This window comes from Pogona vitticeps, chromosome 2, assembly GCF_051106095.1.
Source record: "Pogona vitticeps strain Pit_001003342236 chromosome 2, PviZW2.1, whole genome shotgun sequence".
Classification (NCBI taxonomy): domain Eukaryota; kingdom Metazoa; phylum Chordata; class Lepidosauria; order Squamata; family Agamidae; genus Pogona; species Pogona vitticeps.
Genome location: NC_135784.1, coordinates 63,430,094 through 63,452,124, shown reverse-complemented (window position 1 = coordinate 63,452,124; position 22,031 = coordinate 63,430,094). Strand labels below are relative to the sequence as shown.

The 22,031-nt window shown below is 42.5% G+C and overlaps 1 long non-coding RNA gene across 1 annotated transcript in view; it reads left to right on the top strand.

Moving 5' to 3' along the window:
• Positions 1 to 22,031, top strand: part of LOC110081401 (uncharacterized) — a 45,952-nt gene that overhangs the window by 7,122 nt on the left and 16,799 nt on the right. Inside the window, exons 2-3 of the long non-coding RNA XR_013541645.1 lie at positions 13,155 to 18,717; positions 19,898 to 20,160. This is a non-coding gene — a long non-coding RNA (uncharacterized LOC110081401). The remainder of the gene's footprint in view (positions 1 to 13,154; positions 18,718 to 19,897; positions 20,161 to 22,031) is intronic.

Below are 22,031 nucleotides of genomic sequence, written 5' to 3'. Positions count from 1 at the left end.
TGATTTATATCATTGAAAACGAGGTCATGCTTAGGGGGAGGAGGCTGCTCAATATCAGGCTTCAACGACTTGGTCATCCGAAGAATGAGTTGGGAATAAGAGGTAAAGTCTTCAGAGGGGGACGGAGGATGAACATCTGCAACATCTGAATTTGGTGTCGGTAAATTCGACAGAGACTCCCTGGAAGCTTCAGAGGGAGGATCATGTTCAGAAGCTGTCGAAACAGAGGAATTTCCAGAGATGGAGAGAGTTGGCGAAGGAGAGTGTTGACAGGCCCGAGCAGTTGATAAGGATCAGTGTTGGGACATGACGAGAAGATCGGGATCCAGACAAAGCGGTTGTGGGGCACGATGTCAAAGCTGAGGGCAACGAAGAAGCGCATGAGTGCTTGGATGGAACAGGCCCGTGTTGAGCAGAAGCTGGATCGCATTGAGGGACATCCAGCTGAGATAGATAGTGTTTAGTTTCTTAGAGGTCAGTACCATAAGATTGGGTTGATAATAGGCTCGATGCCGACTCCGAATAGGAGGAGGCAACGGTGAGGACTCAGATGGGGCATAAACGTAGCGAACATGCTTGGGACGCTCATAGTAATCCTGTTCAAATCACGGTATCGATAGCATTCACCACATTGGCCGACCTCATAAACAGGCTCTCCATATTCAGAAAGTGAGTGGCATCGAGTTGGATGCGGGACAAAAATTACCTCCTGATCCTGAGAAGACGGGGAAATGTGGTGTCGCTTTGCTGCCCTCTTATGCGGAGGGGACCGCAAGACCGATGCCTCCGAGTTTGAGAGATGGATGACAGCTGCCTGCCAGGTCAAAACAGGGCTAGAATGGGCTGAGGCCAGGCTGGATATGACATCAGCCTCAGAGGGCCATGACTTGGAGATAAGCTCGGTATCGATACCAAGGCTGGAGCTTGAGTAAGTGGCACTGACTCTCCCACTTCTGAAATGGAGCCCTGGTCTAGTATATCTCTAGACGACTCCTCCAAGATGAGAGACAGGAGGGAAATCTGAATGACCGGAGGCTCTCGAGGGTGGTGGGGCCTAGGAATCCGCTTAGCTTTCTTTTGCTTAGCCCTGTCCTTCTCTATTTGCTTCTTATAAGCTCAGGCCATAGCCGAAGCCGAGGACGACTTCAACACTGAGGGCGATGTCGATGTCATATTCACTCAGCCAGTAACCTAACTCAGTTATGACAAGCAACTAATGCAACATAGTTAAAACAAGTTTATAGGGCAGATACATACAAAAAATTAATAGCAAAGAATATAGAATGCAGAGAGACAGAAGCAAGTGAGGCAAATAAAATACACAGAAGCATGAGTTTACTTAAACAGAAGCTATTATGTATTTGGCAGCAAAACCTTTAGACTATTAGCAATAACGCTGAAGAAAAACTTAAACAGAAACTCTGTTCTTTGTATAAAAGATGGAAATGGAAGAGCACACTGCTACATGAAGGAAATAAACAGAGCATTTGCCAAGTTCTCAGAGAATATGTACACATCTGATATTCCTAATTTGAATTTATTTTATTCTTTTTAAAACTGCCCAAATGAAATCCCTTAAGCTTGACTACGGAACTTAAAATGATGAATTTTGAAGGCTGAAATAAAAGTGGCTGTTAACAAACAAATAGTGGCAGATAAACAAATAGTCAAGGAATACCTTACCACCTTGAACAAGTTCAAATCTCCAGGGCCAGATGAACTGCATCTGAGAGTACTGAAGGAACTGGCTGAAGAACTCTCAGAGCCGCTATCCATTATTTTCGTGAAACCATGGTAAACAAGTGACGTGTCAGAGGATTGGAGGAGCGCTAATATTGTCCCTATCTTCAAAAAGAGCAAAAAAGAGGAACCTGGGAACTACGTGCCAGTCAGCCTGACATCAATCCCAAGCAAAATTCTGGAACAGATCATAAAGCGGTCATTGTGCAAGCACCTAGAAAACAAGGCAGTAATAACTAGAAGCCAACATGGATTTGTCAAGAACAAAACTTGCCAAACTAATTTGATCTTGTTTTTTTGATCAGGAAACTTCCCTGATAGACAGAGGGAATGTTGTAGACATAGTATATCTTGACTTCAGCAACGTGGGGTACCTCAAGGCCCATTTTTTATTAATGACTTGGATGAGGGAGTGCAGGGAATGCTTGTCAAATTTGCAGATGATACAAAATTGGACAGAATAACTAATACCCTAGAACAGCGGTCCCCAACCTTTTTGGGATCCCAGACCGTTTGGGGGATGTGGGCTCTGTGTGTGGACCAGTTGGAGGGTGGGGCACGCTTGCGGAGGGGCGTGTTGCGTTTGCGGATGGGAGTGTCATGCTTGCGCACATGTGCATGAGCACGACACGCCCACCCACTCTCAAAATCTGCCTGGCTTCTAATTTCAGCCCAACCAGGAGTGGGTGCAGCAGCAGCAGCGGCATCTACTTGGCAAGTGTGGGGCTTCCTCATCAGGGGCTCCCAGAAGCACCCTTCTTCAGAGTTGTCTTCCTGGTCCTGGAAGGCACAGGAGCAACTCCGCCACTGACCCTCTCTGCTGTGTAGGGGTTGGGTCCCATCTGCCCCCCCCAAAGTGCCCACGCATCCAGAAGGGGAGCCCTTTCCCTGCCCAGTAGTCTTCTCCCTCTGAAGCGTCGGAGCTCGTGGGGTCAGAGGTTTGGCAGAACTGGGGCTTCTGGTTTTAGGTCTCTCTCTCTTTCTCCCCTCCACCGCTCTTCGCGGGTCACCTGGCAAGGCACTCTGAAGTGCTCTGGTGATGTGCCAGGGAGGGAGGGGGCAATGCAGAGCCCTTACCTTGAGCCCCTTGTCAGGCCACCCCTCCGGGTGCTGGTGCTGCCACTGCTGCTGCTGCTGTCGCCTTGTCCTCTCTGCGGTTGAAATGAAGAAGGGGCCCCGCTTGCAACCTGGCCACGTGCTTCTCCTTCCTCCCGCCTGACACTCCTTCGCTCCCTGCTCAGACGTGTCGTGGGAGGGGGTGATGCCGAGAGCACAGCCTTCTCACGAGCACTCCCCTTCCCCTCGGTTTCTATTCACAGACTGCCACAGACAGCTTGTGCCCGTCCATCTGTCAGTCTTGATGGTTTGTTGCTCGTTCCCTCCCTCTCCCTCTCTTTCTTTCCTTTTCCTTTTCCTGCTACTGCTTGTTTGCCTATGCTGCTAGGGGCAAAGAGCTGCAACCAACAAGGGGGAACAAACATTCCACCCAAGAGAACAAAGTGGCCAGTAACAGGCACCTCCGGCCTGCCCACCAGCCAATGGGGAGCCACGAAAGTGTGGCACGCCCACCTGTGAGCATGACACGCTTACCCACGAGCACAAAATGCCCCCCATGCATGCAGGGTGGGGGTGGAGATACAAGTCCACAGCCCAGTTCTAGGAAGCCCACGGACTGGCACCGGGCTGCGGACTGGGGGATGATGACCCCTGCCCTAGAAGACAGAAACAAAATTCAAAATGACATTGATAGGATGGAGCACTGGGCTGAAAACAACAGAATGAAATTCAGAAGGGATAAGTGCAAAGTACTGCATCTCAGAAAAAGAAACCAATTGCATAGTTACAAGATAGGGGATACCTGACTGAGCAAAACTATGAGTGAAAAGAATCTTGGAATTGTTGTAGATCACAAGCTAAATATAAGCCAACAGTGTCATGTGGCTACAAAAAAGACAAGTGCTATTTTAGGCTGCATTAATAGAAGTATAGTTTGCAAATCCCACAAGTTGCTAGTCACCCTCTGTTCAGCACTGGTTAGGCCTCACCTTGAGTGTTGTGTCCAGTTCTGGACATCACACTTCAAAAAGGATGTTAACAAATTGGAACAAGTTGAGAGGAGGGCAACAAGCATGATCCGGGGGCTGGAAATTAAGCCTTATGAAGAAAGGCTGAAAGAATTGGGCATGTTTAGCTTGAGAAAGAAGAGTGAGGGGTGATATGATAACACTTTTTAAATAATTGAAAGGCTGTCATCTCAATCATCTCAGAGTGCAGGACACGCAACAATGGGCTCAAGTTAAAAGAAGGCAGATTTCGGTTGAATATCAGGAAAAACTTCCTGTTGGGGCAGTATGACAGTGGAACCAGTTACCTCGGGAGTTCATGAGTGCTCCAACACTGGAGGCATTCAGGAAAGACTTAGATAATCACCTGGCAGATATGTTTTGATTGTATTCCTGCATTGAGCAGGTGGTTGGACTTGATGGCCTTGTAGGCCCCTTCCAACTTCATTTTTCTATGATTCTATGAAACAGAAGCACAGGAAATGCCCTTGTATAGAACACGGCCAATTGTTCAGTAACATAACACTGTTCAGTAACATAAAAAAATTGTTCAGTAACATCTCAACATTTATTTATTTTATTTAAAATATTTTTACCCAGCCTTTCTCCTTAACAAAAACCCAAAGCAGCCTACATAATTAAAAGGCAACATTGAAAGCTAAAGGTTAAATGACATGGGGGGGGGGGGCAGGGAGAAACGACAGAACTATTCCAGAGACTTGGAATCCAGCTGTAATTATCCTATCCAAACCAGAGCTGGGAGGTAATCTGCATAAACGATGAAGTTTTTTTTGCAGTTCTTTCCCCCAATAACAAAGATATAACTATACCACCTATAACTATACCACCATACAACTGTTATATAATGAAAGATAATATTACTTATTTTCCAGTGCGACTGTAACTGTAGTTACTTCTGTAGTTTCTTATTCAGTAGGTAAGAGGTGGAGAATAACCATGGTACAAAGCTGCAGCCTTGGGCTCTTTTGTATGTCCCGAGGCAAGAATGAAGTGGATGGGAGAAGAGTGTTGTTGTTTTTACCACAGCCTAGCAGCTTGTAGAATTTAGCTGAAAGCAACTAACAATAATTTAGTATTACGTCTGGAAAGTGGGAATATGAAGTCACTTTTTTACAGTCATAACTATTACTATAACTAACTAGTTTCCTATTTTAGAACTGTAATTGTGACCAATTACTTTTTAAAATACTCCTGTAAATCGTCATCATCTTAACACTTCAGAGCTAGATCAAGATGCCAAACAACTGTACTATCAAACTATCTTAACTTTTCATTTTCTCATATATATTTACATTAGCCAAACTATTCATGTCAAAAAGGAAATTAGTAGGTTAGACACAGAAGATTTTCAATAAATGTCAACAACACCAGCTCCTTCCAAAGTTCACTCTCTCCTCTCCCTGGATACTTCCTTGACACTTGACAGCTTGGAATGGATTTTTCTCCTCAAAACAGGAAATAAATCACTGTTTATATGCAATAAATATGTATATTGTTAATCAGCTAGCTGCAGTTTAAACTGCTTTAATATTTTTTCCACTAATTATTCTGTTAGCAGCTATATATACAAGGCAGAGTTGTTCATTCACTATGAAGAAACACTAAAGTGAATGAATAAAGACAAAGAATTCATAAAACATAAAATACAGAAAGCTGTAATACTTGGACACATGAAGAGAAACAAAAAGCACGGATTGTCACAGCTGAGTAGTTAAGGTAAAAAAAAGTGAGGAATGTACAAGAAAATGACAAAACTGACAAAAACCTTAGAAACTAATTAGATGCAACACAGCATCATGAGCTGTTGTATCCAAAAATGCCCAGCCTCCTATGGGAAAGGAAGAAGAAGAAAAAGATCAGAACTCTGATCTCTTCAATATGGAATAGTCCTAAAGTGAAAAAGAATCATAATCAATAGCAAGTATTCTATCAAAAACCCATTTATGCTGGTAATTCTATGCAACCTACATCAAGCAATTCTACAGCTACAGAACCTTCTTACTAAATTTTAAGGAAAAATCAGTGGGCTTTGAAATATGAACTAATCTATCTAAAAATATCTAGAAGCTGTCTAATTGAGTCGCAAAATCTCACTGTTTTAGGAATGTATATGTTATTTTGCACAAACATTATTCAGTTTCGGAGAATTTCCCTCTACTTGGTATCCTTCAGTCTCGAAAGACTATGGTAACATGCTCTGTATGTAGGACTTGGAACAGCATCTAGTGTGGCTGAGAAGGTCAATTCAAGAGTGACAATCCCTTCCACGCTGAAGACGAATACAATCTGTCCCCTGTCCAGCTCCGTGATTTTGCTGCTTTCGTGACTGCCTCTTTGCCTCGACCTGCTGGACAAGGGTCTCTTCAAATTGGGAGAGGCCGAGATGTACCACCTGCCTCCAGGCTGAATACTCCGATGTCAGGGTTTCCTATCTGTTGAGATCCATTCCTAAGGCCTTCAGATCCTGCTTGCAGATGTCCTTATATTGCAGCTGCGGTCTCCCTCTCAGGTGATTTCCCTGCACTATTTCTCCATACAGGAGATATTTTGGAATCCAACCATCAGCCATTCTCACGACATGCACGAGCCAATGTAGACGTCACTGTTTCAGTAATGTATCTATGCTAAAAATTCCATTAGGAATTTTTTCATTAGGAGTACTCTATTTGGAACTCAGAGACCTTCGGGTAGTGTGGGCGGCATATAAGTTAAATAAATAAATAAATAAATAAATTCTGTCCTGCCAGGTAATACCAAAATGTGTCGGAGGCAACATATATGGAACGTGTTCACCTTCCTCTCCTGCCATGCACAAAAGGTCCAGGACTCACTGCAGTACAGGAGTGTGCTCAGGACACAGGCTCTATAGACCTGGATCTTGGTATGTGTTGTCAGCTTTTTATTGAGCCATACTCTCTTTGTGAGTCTTGAGAAGATGGTAGCTGCTTTCCCAATGCATTTACCCAGCTCAACATCTAGAGAGAGTGTGTCAGAGATTGTTGAGCCAAGGTACACAAAGTCATGAACGACCTCCAATTCTTGTGTGGAGATGGTAATAGAGGGAGGTGAGTCCACGCCCTGGCCCATGACTTGTGTTTTCTTCAGGCTGATTGTTAGTCCAAAGTCTTGGCAGGCCTTGCTAAAACAATTCATGAGTTGTTGGATGTCTTCAGCCACATGGGCAACAACAGCTGCATTACTGGCGAAGAGGAAGTCCCGTATGCATTTCAGTTGGACTTTGGTCCTCGCTGTCAATCCAGAGAGATTAAAGAGCTTCCGTCTGATCTAGTCCGGAGATAGACACCTTCTGTTGCAGTTCCGAAGGCATGCTTCAGCATGACAGCAAAAAAGATCCCAAAAAGGGTTGGTGCGAGGACACAGCCCTGTTTCACTCCGCTTCGGATGTCAAAGGCATCTGTTGAGCCATCAAAAACTACAGTGCCTTTCATTCCCTCGTGGAAGGACCTGATGATGTTAAGGAGTTGAAGTGGACATCCAATCTTGGGAAGTATTTAAAAGACCGTCTCTGCTAACCAAATCAAAGGTCTTTATGAGATCTATGAAGGCCACAAAGAGTGGCTGTTGTTGTTCCTTGCATTTCTCCTGCTACTGTCTGAGGGAGAATACCATGTCAGTGGTGGATCTATTAGCTCGAAATCCTCACTGTGATTCTGGATAGACTCTGTCTGCAATCACCTGGAGCATCTTCAGCACAACACGGGCAAGCAGCTTCCCTACAACGCTAAGAAGAGAGATGCCAGGGTAGTTATTGCAGTCACCCCTGTCTCCTTTGTTCTTGTACAATGTGACGATGTTTGCATCCTTCATGTCCTGTGGTACTCCACCTTCCCTCCAGCAAAGATGAAATACTTCATACAGTTTGGTGGTGATGATCTCTTTACAGCACTTCAGCACTTCAACAGGGATGTTATCCTTTCCAGGTCCCTTGCCGGAGGCAAGGGAATCCAAGGCAGCTTTTATTTCTCCTAAGTTTGGTTCGCTGTTCAACTCTTCCAAGACAGGCAGGCACTCAATGTTATTTAATGCTTCTTCGGTTACTACGTTCTCTCTGGAATATAAACCCAGAATATACTGAGACTTACGTAGCAGACTTCAAGGGAGCAGATTTCTTTGGTATTGGACCTAAAGCCTGCTTGATACCGTCATACATTCCTTTGATGTTACCTGTGTCCGCTGCTATCTGTATCTGAGAGCAGTGCTGAAGCCAATAATCATTGGAACATTTCCTGGCAGCCTGTTGGACTTTGCTACGAGCAGCTCGAAGAGCTTGCAAGTTGTACTTGCTAGGTCAGGCTTTGTATGCTGCTAGAGCTCTCCTATTATCCTAGATGGCTGGCATCAGCTCCTCTGAATGGGCTTCGAACCAGCGTTCTTGAAATGTTCCCATCGTTCAGGTGCCTTTGCATCAGCCAGACCTGGAAGGGTTTCCTGAAGCCCTTGGGCAAATTCCTCCACTTTTCTTTGATCACGAGTCTTGCTGATGTGGTAGCGCTATGGGCTAAACCGCAGAAGCCTGTGCTGCAGGGTCAGAAGACCAGCAGTCGTAAGATCGAATCCACGCGACAGAGTGAGCTTCTGTCGCTTGTCCCAGATCCTGCCAACCTAGCGGTTCGAAAGCATGTAAATGCAAGTAGATCAATAGGGACCACCTCGGTGGGAAGGCAACAGCGTTCCGTGTCTAAGTCGCACTGGCCACATGACCACGGAAGATTGTCTTCGGACAAAACGCTGGCTCTGTGGCTTGGAAACGGGGATGACCACCGCCCCTTAGAGTCGAACACGACTGGACAAAAATTGTCAAGGGGAACCTTTACCTTTACCTTTACCTTGCTGATATAAATACGTGGTCTTCCTTCCTTTTTTGTGTGACACAATCTCTTTGCTCACATTTTTACTCTACTACACTCCAGGGAGTGATCAGTGTCGCAATCAGCACTCTGGTAGCTGCGTGTGATCGTAATACTAGGAAGGCTAGAAGTCTAGTGAGGATCAAATCAAGCTGATGCCAATGCTTGGATCTTGGATGTCTCCAGGAAACTCTGTGTTGAAGCTTCGTATTAAAGAATGTGTTGCTGACACAAAGACCATAATTACAGCAAAATTCCAGCAAGTGTTGGCCATTTTCGTTCATCTTTCCAATGCCAAAACGGCCTAGACAAGTGGGCTAAAAATTGTGATCAGCACCAACTCTAGTGTTAAAGTCTCCTAGAATGAACAGTGGCTCTCTCTCAGGGACTTTTTTGATAGTAGCTGCCAGATCGTCATAGAATTTGTCTTTCACTTCTGTAGTGGATGACAGTGTTGGTGCATATGCACTAATGAGGGTTACTGGTCCTGCTGATGAGTGGCGCTGCAGAGAAAGGATTCTTTCACTCCCAACAGTAGGTGGAACAATGGATCCCAGCAGAGTATTTCTGACTGCAAAACCAACACCATATTCCCTGTTCTCATTTGATGCTTTTCCCTGCCAGAAGAATGAAAAGTTTTTTTTCTTTGAGAGATCCCGAGTCTGGCAGTCTCGTCTCTTGCAGGGCAACAATGTTCATCTGCAGTCTACTCAGTTCCATGTCAATGACAGCTGTCTTGCGCACATCGTCTATTTCCTGCAGGTCATCATGAAAGCCATAGTCAGAAAAGCCAGGGTCATTTTCCGTACATTCCAGGTGCCAGGCTTTAGGGCAGAAGTTTTCTTATGATTGTTGCATGGTGCACGGTTATCGATCTGCTTGTCGGGTTTCACCCTAAACCCCACACACCCTGTGAAGTTAACAACCGTGGCGAGGTAGCACCTTACTGGCTGGTGGCTGCCCAGCTTAAGGTGGCCGGTATCTACCTCTCCCACCATCAGAAGTAGCCCCTGACATCCTGCTCTGCGCTAATCAAGCAAACACGTATAACCGGTAACTGCTACTTCCCATGTTGTTTCGATGCTGTATGTGAAGCTGGAGTGTCCTCCCCAGAGCACGAAGTCTGCGTAAAATAATATGGAGGATAGGCTGTTGCCCAAGCAGCAAATTCCCCCCTCTCCACATCGCTAAAATAGTCCAGTGGAAAGGCGAGAGCCAATACAACTGGTTCCAGCGATGTCGCAGGAGTTGCCAGAACAACACAAACTGCCTCCGGGACTCCGGCTCTGGATTTTTCCTCGAGGTTAACTCCTGAAGCCTTTTCCAACAGTGGATATAGCCACAAGGCAGTGGAGGTTTGAAATCGAAGTTTTCCTTCTCCTAGATGAGCTGCCTTCCAGGGCTGATGAGCCCCACCTTGCTCCCTAATAGTGCAGAAGTATGAGCTGACCCTTTAAAAGTTTCCTACCCCCAGGTGTATGCAATGCTAATTGGCTTTCCTGTTTTCTAAATTAGGGTCAAAAATAGAATTAGAGAATTTTGCATGCCGTTAGGCGCGCACTCCTGCTCCTGCTCCTTTAAAGCTGAAACCCTGCCCTCCATCAGACCATGCGGTCAGGAAAATTACGGTCCGCCTAGAAAAAAAATCCCCCACCAAAACGTCTACCCAGACATACCTGCCCTAGCTTCTTCTTCAAGAAGGGGCCTTGGATCTCCTGCTCCTTCTCCTTTAAAGCTGAAACCCTCCCTCTACTAAAAAACTTAAAACAAGATTGATATTCATGGAAGCTGATTGTATTTTAATTAGTGTATGGTTTATTTTATTTTTAAATGTTTAACATATTGTGTTTTTAATTCTCTTCTTTCATTATTGTGAGCCGCCTTGGTCCCCTTATCGGGATAAAGGCAATCTATAAATAAAACAAATAAAATACATAATAAATTAATGAATAAGTCATCAAACCTCTCCTTCTTGGACTGGATAGTGGCTACAGAAAAAGAGTTTGAGCAGAAACATTCCCTTATATCCCTGATACTGATTCATCCACTTTAGAACTGCTGGTCAATTTAGAATTTCTGGTCAATGATTTTAGGTATTTGGTTGTGGAGTCACAGTTTGGGCTTTGGAGTGTTTCCCCACTGTGTATCCTTGATCGGCTGGACTTGATGATCCATAAAGTCCCTCCCAGCTCTGCAGTTCTAAGGTTATTATATTATTATTTTCCAAAGTGGTAAACTACATTAGGAGCTTTTAATAGCAAATTTAATAAATCTTTAGTTAGCAAACACATTTGCTATAAGCAAATTATAATGGAGAGAGGTATTAAAATCTAAAAGTGTACTGTGACTCCTTGCTATGGAACCATTAATCCACACCGTCAGGAATGAGTAGTCTTTTCCTTGGATTTCAGTGGAACTAATGCCTAATTCTCCCACTTTATCAACTATTATCAATTTTTTCACTTTCTAAATTCTCCAAGCTAATGGGAATTGTGAAGAGGAACTATTAAAGCGATCGTACCTGGAGGTGAGACATCCCCTCAATCATCTCAGGAGGAAGGAGGCGACACAGTGTTACATAACTTACCCATGATGGTGCAAGAAATGTCTTTAGAGGGAGGTCAGGCTATCGGGAGGGTGGAAGAGAAAAAAGAGGGTGGAGAATAGTTGGTAGTGGAAGGTTTCTTGATGACAATAGAGTGGGAGGAAAAGGCAGGAAAGAAGCGGAGTTGGGGGTTCAGAGGAGGAGGAAGAGAGAGAGAAGGAGAGTGAGCAACACGACACAAAGAAGAAGGACCATATGTGTTCTCATTTCCAAAGAAGGAAGAAAGGAATACTGTAGTGGTAGAGGGAGCAGACACACACAGAGATGCAGAGCAACAGATATAGAAATTCAGTTAGGGGAGCTAGACCTGCTGGAATGGACAGTTGAAGGAGTAGACCAGGTAGTTGCTTGGCAAATGTGTGGTAATTCTATTCCACAGTGAAGAGCAGTGGAAGTTAATAGTGTTCTGGTGGAATGACCTTTTAAGTGTTCAGGAGGTGTCTTGCCTGAAAACTTGTAAGCCAATGAAATTGTTTGAACAATCCAGCAAAAATTGTTTGAGATGAGGCCGGAGCACCTTTGTGAGGGCCTTGGAAATAGAGTGAGTCTTGGCGACTTCCTGAATATCCTTATCGTATTAATATATAAAGCCAAAGACCGTCTAATATCCAGCATGTGGAGCATGTGCTCGATAGGTGTAGAAGGAGAAGGAAACAGAGTTGGCAAAATCAATGGTTGAGTCAAATGAAAATCAGAGACAATTTTGGGTAAAAACGATACATCAAAATATAGGGTGACTTTATCTGGATGGAATTGGAGATAACGTGAGTCTTATATGAGAGTGGCTAATTCACTGGCACATTTGGCAGATGTTATTGCCACAAAGAACGCTGTCTTTAGAGACAGTAACTTAAGATTACCGGTGGCCATTGGTTCAAAAGGTGGTCTAGTGAGGGAATTGAGGACTAGTTGTAAGGACCACTGAGGCAGAGATTGTTGTCTTGGAGGTCGAATATTTTGAAGTCCCTTGAGGAATCTTTTTAGGGTAGGATGTAAGAAAAGTTTTGCTGATTTGGAATGAGAAAGCTGATGGGCTACAATAGCTGAAATATAAACCTTCAAGTTCGAGTGAGATAGTCTGAGATCGAAGAGGTGGAGAATAAAGATCAGTAGAGTGCTAAGTGAAACTGGAGCTTGATCTAGGACGTTTTGAATGGTGGGAGTGTTCTCCAGGCTGTCAGATTCAGAGAGCGGATGTCGGGGTAGAGGATCATCCCATTGTTCTGTGTGAGAAGGTTGGTTATCGATGGGAGATGGAATACATCAATCGATATCGATCTCAGATGGGTGAACCACGGTTGTTGTGGCCACGTTGGCGTGGGATTGTCGGAGTCGAATGACTGATGGTTTAATGAGAGGGATTGGTGGGAACAGGTAGAGCAGTTCTCTGGTCCAGTTTGCCATAAATGCATCACCCAGTAATTTTGGGTCGATGCCGGCTCGAGAGCGATAATATTGGCATTTGGTGTTGGTCTCGCAGGCAAAGAGATCGATGGATGGAACACCCCATCAATGACAGAGAAGGTTGAAGACTTCATCGTTCAGTGCCCGCTCATGTGTCATTGTGGGAAGACAACTGAGGTGCTCTGCGAGACAATTGTCGTCTGTAAAAATGTGGTCGGCCAGTGGGAAAATGTGGTGCAGGTAGCACCATTCCCAAAGTTCTATAGCAAGATATAGGAGAGATAGGGAGTGGGTACCTCCTTGTTTGTTGACATAGTACAGCGCTGTGGTGTTGTCTGTAGCTATCTGTACTGCTCCTCCTGCATTGAGTGGCAGGAAGGCATGAAAGGCTTTGATGATTGTTAAAAGTTCTAGATGGTTGATATGTAATGATTGTTCTCATTTTGTCCACAGACCGTGTATCCTGTGATGTCGACAGTGAGCTCCCCATCTCAATGGGCTGGCATTGGTAGTGATTTGTATGGAGAGCTGTAGAGGTTGGAAGGGTCTGCCTACCATCAAATGAGGGAGGAACGTCCACCAGGTAAGTTGACTGACAGATTCTGGTGTTACTGTGAGACGTTTGGATTGGTGATCTGTTATGGGGTCGAATAATGACAGGAACCACAATTGTAGTGATCTCATTTTGAGTTGTGCATGTTGAATGACGACTGTGGTAGATGCCATGACCCTGAGGAGGTGCTGGGCTTGGTGTGCTGATACTGACACCAGGGGTCGGAATGATTGGATAGCTGAGGGGACGTTGGGAGGGCGGAGCATGCACTCCATGGGAGAACATCTCATTATCACATGTTTTTAAGCTCTAGAAACTTCTGAAACATCCTGCGCAGGTGCAGAACAACCCAATTGTGTGCATTCACAGAGGCCATGAAGAAGAATGTATGTTTCTCAAGCTTTGTGTAACCACGTTCATCCAGATAGCCCTTGAGAAATATCTTCAGGTGCAATATGTTTTGAAACAACTGTACCAGCTTCGAATTTGGTTTTGAGCTCACTTCCAGGTGCTAGTTTTGATGTAAAAAGCCCTGAACAAATGGGGGAACTTCTCCTTCGCGAATATATTGAACTTCTCCATATTTGGTGAGATTCCCATCAGCTTGTGAAGCTAGGTTGGCAAATAGTTTTGCAGCCTTTAATATATACCATTTGTTTATCTAAGAGGCTTTGTGAAATTATTGTTTTTCCTATAGAATCCTTATTTTCTCATTTAATTTTTGCCTATGCATCTGTTGGTCTTTGTGAACAACCATGCACATTTAAAGGTCTGAGGTTAAATGGCAGCCTTTCTTTCTACTGTGAGAAATTCAGAGTTATTTTGGGGTGAACTCTGGAAGTTCCCCAAAAATAACTTGCTGTGATCAGATCCATTTTTCCTCTTTCTCTTTCTGAGCACGTATGTTAGTAATTTCAGAAAAAGAAACACCTCTTTCTCTTTTCAGACATGTTATTTTGGTTAAAACATGGGGCAGGGTAAATAAAAATGACAAACAGTTTCAAAAATGTCAAAACCTAACGAATACTTGTTAGCTTTCTGTCTGTTCCAATGGTCTCTGGGCCCATAACCTGTTGCAGAATTTTTGGTATAATTCCTTTTGCTACACAGTATAAGTACAGAGAAGAAAATAATTACAAGTTCCCCAGAGTCCATCACTTTCTAACACTTACAGTTTCAGTTACTCACTCTGTGACAATTATAAAAGAAATAATAAAAACATTTCTTTACTTACAGTTGCTAGAAATTGACTTGTGTATGATGCTTTCTTTACTAGACACATACTTGGCAACTAACTGAACATATCAACAACAAACAAACAATTGCCCACCAACAGACTAAATAGAGGAGAAAATAAACACTCAACAAACAGTTCTAAGGATGTAAGAAATGGTTGACTAGTGCTGGCTAGACAATTACCCCAGCCCCTCCTATACAGCATCTCAGGTTAGAAGCAAAACAGCTATAACTAGGTGGGCAAAATTTTGTCCAGCTATGCAATTATTTTATTTTAATGATGTAATGAATTATTTTATTTAATGATTAAGAAAACTCAGCACATAGAAGTAGTTGAGATGGAGGACAGACTAACTAGACTTATTTTTAAAAACATGATTTCAGTTTATTTCAGATATTAATAAAGTAGTTTCTAAATTTCACCTTTCCTCATCACATTCTTCTTTTTGGGAGAACTCATTATGTATGTATGTATGTATGTATGTATGTATGTATGTATGTATGTATGTATGTATGTATGTATGTATGTATGTATGTATTTATTTATTTATTTATTTATTTATTTATTTATTTATTTATTTGATTTTACCCCGCCCCTCTAGACAGCATCTACTCAGAGTGGCTTACATAGCTTAAAACACATCCAAATAACATATATAAAAATACAATTCTTACAATTAATTTTAAACCATTAACCAGATCTGTAATGACAACCATAGGCTGGATGTTTTACAATCTGGCTGTTTCTTTAGTTGATGTAAAAAAATAATAATAATTTCCAGCTTTCATTTAAAGTGTGTCATTCGATTTGTCCTATTCATGTGCAATTTCCCACACATTCCTGTGCAGTTACAGCGTGAGGAAATAGTTTTAGCGCAAATTTACCACCATTCTAAATAGCTGCCTTTGCCATTTCTTGCTGAGGGCTCTACTATCCATGTAAAGGACTTGTGGTCTTCCATGGAAGTTATTTCCTTTCTGTGTATCTTTATTTTGATATTGGGAACATCTAACTGATAAATCAGTGGACAGAACTAGTACTTCAGAGGAAGAAGGCTGCAGGTTTATGCCCAGGAAACTCAGTTGAAAGAGCCTCACACAAACTGGGAAAGAAAGACTTCGGCCTGGCACATGAGAGATCCATTGATAATCAAAGTAGACAATGCTGGCTTTTCCAGGGGAATTATTGTGCTCTCCAGTTAATATACTCCAGACTGGTGACAGTCAGAACTGGACTATCCCTTACCATGAGACAGAATGAGGTAATTGCCGGAGCCGAAGGGTGCAGATTATTTTCTCCAGCATTTTTCACTACTTCTGGGGCAGCAGACTAGTGTAGGGGGCAGAGGCCACGCCATGCTACATACACAGCTCCATTCACCGACAGAATGAAATATACAAGGAATTCTAATACAGTGGTGCCTCGCTTAACGATTGCCTCGTTTAGCGATGAATTCGCATAATGATGTGTTTTTTTAGAAAATAATTTGCATCGCATAACGATGTTTCCTATGGGCGATTTTCGCTTAGCGAAGTTTGGGACCATGCTTCGCATAACGAATGCGATTTTAGGTCCCCTGCTTCACTTAACGATGTTATTTTTCAATTTAAAAAGTGTCTTAGAAGGGTCAAAAACGGTTCTAAATGCTTGGATTTGTTAGAGGACCCCTTAAGTCATGTGCAAACCTGATTTGGCTTTGATCTGACTTTTCGTTAATTTTTTGTGAATTTTTTTTTTGGCCCATAGGAACCAATGGACCTGTCAAAATCTGACAGCTCCATGCTTTCCTATGGGGGAGAAAACAATTTACAAAAAATTAACGAAAGTTCAGATCAAAGCCAAATCAGGTTTGCACACAACTTAGGGGGTCCTCTAACGAACCCAAGAATTTAGAACAGTTGCTGAGTCTTCACTAATTTTTTGTGAATTTTTTCTTCCCCCATAGGAAATAATGGAGCTGTCAGATTTTGACAGCTGTCAAAAGTTGGGGGGAAAATTCACCATAAATTAATGAAAAGTCAGATCAAAGCCAAATTAACTTTTGCATCCGTTTTAGAGGGTGCAGAAGCTAATCCAAGCATTTAAAACCATTTTTGACCCTTGTATGACACATTTAAAATTGCAAAAATTGACTTCGCAAAGCCATTAAAATGTATTGAGTCAGCTTCAATACATTCCAATGGAGGATACATTGTTTCACTTAGCGATGTTTCCTATGGGTTTTTTCGCTTAACGACGGCAATCCGTTCCAATTGGAACGGATTAACCGGTTTCCAATGCATTCCTATGGGAAATGGTGTTTCACATAGCGATGGTTTCACATAGCGATGTTTTTTTGGAACCAATTAACATCGCTATGCGAGGCACCACTGTATATGAATGTGTGTGGTGTACTCTAATATATGCATGTTCATGCCTCTATGTATTTCCCAAGTTTTAGTGTGATATGAAAAGCAAAAAAAGACATATAGCCAGAGACAAATGTGTTATGTCTATTCATATGCTTCATTTATTTGAAAGACAAGTGGATATTGTTATTATGATATAGCAAGAAAACATATGAAGCTAAATCAAATGTTAGTCCCAGGTAGCATAGACCTGTTGAAATGAATGGATCATGTGAATCACAACTTATATGTTCCATTGATTTCAGTCATTACTATTGGGGGGTAACACTGCCTTTTATTCATAGAATTTGGCAGTATGAATGAAATGGAATAATGTCATTCATAGGGATTCATGTGAAGTTTAACACTGAACTACTTTTTATCTAAGAGTGTTTTTGTTTTTAAGTTGCTGTTTCTGGTAACCTTTGTCTTGAAATGCTCTTCTCATATGCAAGGCAGAGTAGAGTGATTTTATGGGAGACAAAGAAAGTAGGAGTTTGGTACAAAACGTTAGCTATCCTGCCAAAGTAGCCTTGGCATTCATTCTGTTATTTAAAGAGCGATTTTTGGCCTCTTAGCCTGGCAAAGCAAGAAACTGATGAGTTAACTGTATCTAGTTTTGTTTCCATGGGAAGTGCACACCTGCCCTCAGTTGGCTGTCTGAATATTTGGTTATTACTGTTAATAACTTTTGCCTATATGAGAGTTCACTTCACCTTCAGTGCACCCATGTTGTTTGTTTATTATAATTTCTCAAAGTGTAAAGCTGGAGACATGGTAAGTTTATAGACTTCTTATTCTCTAGCCATTTCAAATCTAACAAGTTATGTCTATTTTGGGCTTGCAACGAAAATAAACAGAGATGTTCAGGAGATTGGGAGAAACCGCTTCCTTTTAGTCGATTACATCCAGACAAAAAGTAATGGAACTGAAAGAAGGGCTTTTACTCTCTCTCTTTTTAATTTTGCTGAGTGACAGAGGATTTAAATGCAAAGTGGATCTAATGCACGCCCTGAAGTCAGCTGGCAGTATGCAAATGACCTGTCAGATTAAAATCTGAATGAAAGAGATAACAAGCTTATCTTCATAACAAAAGAGTCTTACGGGCAAACTATTTGACGCACTGTTGATGTTTGTTTTAACCCGTAGGCTTTGGACAGGGCAATATATTGCAAAGGGGCTGCTGCACCCCCTTCGTATTTGCAAGAACGCGTGTGTTTGTGTTTGCACTTAGCAACAAAAGACAAGTGCTACAGTACAATACATGAAAAAGCGAGCAGCGAGGGTTTACAACTCTGGATTTCAAAGAGGCTGGGGGGCTGAACACTAGCAACACCAGGCAAGCCAGACCATAGGTCATTTCTCTCTCTCTCTCTAGCAACCCCACAGCTGCAGTAAGAATAAGCAAACACAGCAGTAGGGGGAAGACTTAAAACAGGAGGGAGGAGATGGAAAGTAGGGATTGCGGCTGAGGCGGGCGATTTATTCTTCTGGCACGTGCGGAGGGGCCGGGTTTGGATCAGCTGTATTTATTTAGTGAAAGGACCAAAGAAAAGGAGGCAAGCGAGCAAAGCCAGTTTCGCCAGAGAGAGGGAGAGAGGAAAAGAAAAAAGGCAAGAGTTTGAATACCCCACCACCACATGGTTAAAAAGGAAAGAAGAGGAAAGAAAAGAAAGCTGCAGGTGTTTGCAAGAGGGAGACAGAAGAGAAGGAGACGGCGACCGTCGCTCTGGGTCCGCACAGCTAGGAATTAGCAAGGGAGGCGAAGTTGTGAGGGCCAGTGTGGAGGCTAAGCTTAGCAGTCTTTATGTCTGAGTCCGCCTCAGTTCCGAAATGGAGGTAATCGCATCCAGGCGCCACAAGCGCGCACCTGAGGAAAAGTGGGGGAGGGGGCGCGGAGGAGCTGGTAGGCCTGGCCTAACGATTTTTGGCGGGAAACGCGCGTGCTTTCGTGTTTGCCTCCCCTCCCTCCCCCAGGCAGACTGGGGACAGGGTCGCTCCTGTTCCTTTTGCTTGTCCCGCACGTTGAGGGGGGCGAATGAGCACATTGAGCGCCGAATCCCTGGCCCGCTGTTTTCCTCTCACTCAGAGCTGCCAAAATCGCTTAAACCACTGTGGTGGGTGTGGGCCAATGGCGGGCCTCGCCCTTTCTTTTAAACCGAAAACAAAGCAGATCTCCCTTAAGCCATTTCCTTGTTTTTATTTTTAAGGACACACCCATACTCTGACATTTTTTCTGTTTATTAATATTTACAAACTGCTAGCCCCTTTAGATGTCACAATTGATGTACAATAACAATAAAATAATTCACAAAATCAAGATTCAACATTTCCATAAATCATAAAATAGATACATAGTAAGTCATGATCACTGCTAGAAGTTACTACTGTAACTTTTCCCCCTTTTCCTGTTTATATGAATGGCTTTACAAAACAAACAGTCTTAAGGGCATCTACACAACCATCAACCAGTGAATAAGTCGCTAGTAAGCTCATTTTGCCCTGTGGTGACTTATGGTCCAAGAGTGAAGCACCTTTACCCAAAATGTGAGGGCAAGGCACAGGGGGTCTATGAGTTTGCAGAAGAAAAACTGGATTGAAGAAAACCTATGGAGTCAAGAATTGCTGGGATGAAACAATATGAACTGCTCTGGCAAAATAAACATTTGAGTTCCTGCCCATAGTATAATGTGGTACAGCAGCCAGCTCAAATCTAAGGAAAGGGGCATAGTCACTTTCTACTCATCACAAATTACTTCAGTATAGTAATTCTCAACTAAAGTAGGCCCATTGAATCAATGAACTTACAAAGGAGTTGACTTACTGGTGATTCAGTAGGTCTACTCTAGTATGACTGACAATGCTAAGCAACAGGATTTCAGCCATAGAAGCTAATGGGGAGTAAACCTTGCTCAAACTCATAGAAATAATAATTGCTTTGTTTAAGAGGACCCTAGGCTCACAATGTTATACTTTGCTACACTGGATAACCTCAACTGCTTCTTTCTTTTTCCCACAGAGAAGTAAATTCAACACTGGAGGAATCACTTTTTGAAAGAATGCTGCTTCAACCAATGTTGACAGTTTGCATGTTCAGCACACCTCCAATTAAAAATGTACCAGGCCATCTCTGTTGCCATGCCTCATCCATTGTATTTTACAGATATTCCAGATGATGTCATCCTCCACTCTTGTTTTTCCAGCACTGCTTCTGTCTTTTTTACTGTGGAGAATCCATTAAGAAAAAAAAAAGATGGAATACTTGCATGGTGCCTTCTAATTGTGAGTGTGAGGAGTTTCTCTGTCAGGAAACGCTAATACATTACTATATTATTCTCATTTAGAACTGAACTAAGGAACTGAAGTTGATAGAAAATAACTTGCCCCACACCAAGCAATATGTATATGTTTGAAGACTATTAAAAGCTGATAAATATGCCAACTCCATTTTCTGTTGATAATGACAAACATGATCTATAGGATGTTCATGTCAAACTTGCATGGAAAAACTGCACAGAAATATGTTTTCACACCTGGATCACTTTTCTTGTTTCAGGCTCTGCATCCTATAGGACAAAGTTCTTTCAACCAATAATGGAATCATGTGCTGCCTCAGCACTAAATATTTACTGGTGGTAATGACACTGATGGTTATGGTGGTCATGGTTAGCATGGCACTTCTAAACACTTGATTGCTTATGAGAGCCTGAGGCCAGAAGTCATCATTACTTTTGAACTCTGCTACGCAATGGGTAATCACAGAGAATGCCTGTTTGCACTAACAGAGCTTCTGCCTGTTTAAGGAAGTACAGAATGCTTCCCTATGCAAACTCCATAATTGCTCACACAATGGACTATTGTGCAAGGAAATGATGAAACAGGATTCTGCCCTGAATCTATGAGTCTCCTCTGGTCAATAGAATCCTTTTCTGCAAATTAATGAGCTCACAAGCCCCCAAAGTATTATTGAGATGTACGGGTGGAATCTTTGCAAGCACTATAAGCATATAAATTCATGCTGCCTGATTTGGATAAGATTGCTACAAAAAAAACTACTTTAAATGAAAAGTGTAACAAACAAGAATAAGCTCAAGGAAAGGAATAAAAGAAACTACTCCACGCCTAGTAGTAAATTTACCTAGTAGTAAATTTATCTTTAAAATGTGATTATTCCATCCAGTAAAAACATAGAAACATTGATCTCCTTAACTCCCAGACAGCATGTCATCTCAAATTGGGTTTTCCAGCAAGTGCATTTCCACCTGAAATGTGACTAAAAGTATTGCAGTACAGCTAATGGAAAAAGAGAGATCCTAGAGCATAGGCTGAGCTTATATTTTTGAAAATTCAAGGAAGGATTCCCCAGTCTAGATGCCCAACTGTTTTCTAGGGTGACTCTCCTTAAATCCTTTGGAAAAATGGAAAAACAGATGGGATTCCAGGGTTGAAGCTGTATTGTGGGAGAAATGAGAGAACCTATCAAGAACTGGAATGTATCCAACAGGAAACAACAGGCATTATCTAAATAAGGGGCTCTGGCAGGAGCTCAGAAGAACAGATCGGGAGCATTGGCATGTTGTGCTGCAGTAGGAGCCCAGTATCCATGCTGCCTTATTTACCGCTTGACTGGAACAAGAAAGAATTGAAATAAAGATACGAGGATTGAAGTCTTATTTAGATTTCAGCTTGAGGGGGAAAATGAAAAACATAACAGAATAGTTCAATAATCTAGGAAGGTTCATTCAGAACAGTCTCTACAAGATGGACAAGGAAACGTATTATGCCTTGGGCACGGACTGTTTTATGTGTTCTGCTTTCGGCAAGAGTTCTTAAGAGCTGATGTGTTTCAGGTACAAAACTCAGGAATTTTGTGGTTGGTGAATGCAGAACAACCATAGTAATAATGCAGGAGAAAACTGTGCAAATGAAATCCCATGTCAAGCACCACTTTTGATAAAATCATTGGAAACAGCTGACAAAGAACACAATTTTATATGACAAAAACGCTTGTTTGAGATACTTTGTCATTTCTTGTAAATGGCATACAAAAAAGACAAAACAGAAATACAAAACAAAAAAGTGTGGCACCTTCAAGGCTAACAAATTTATTTCAGTGTGAGCTTTTGCAGATTATAATCCACTTCTTCCGACAT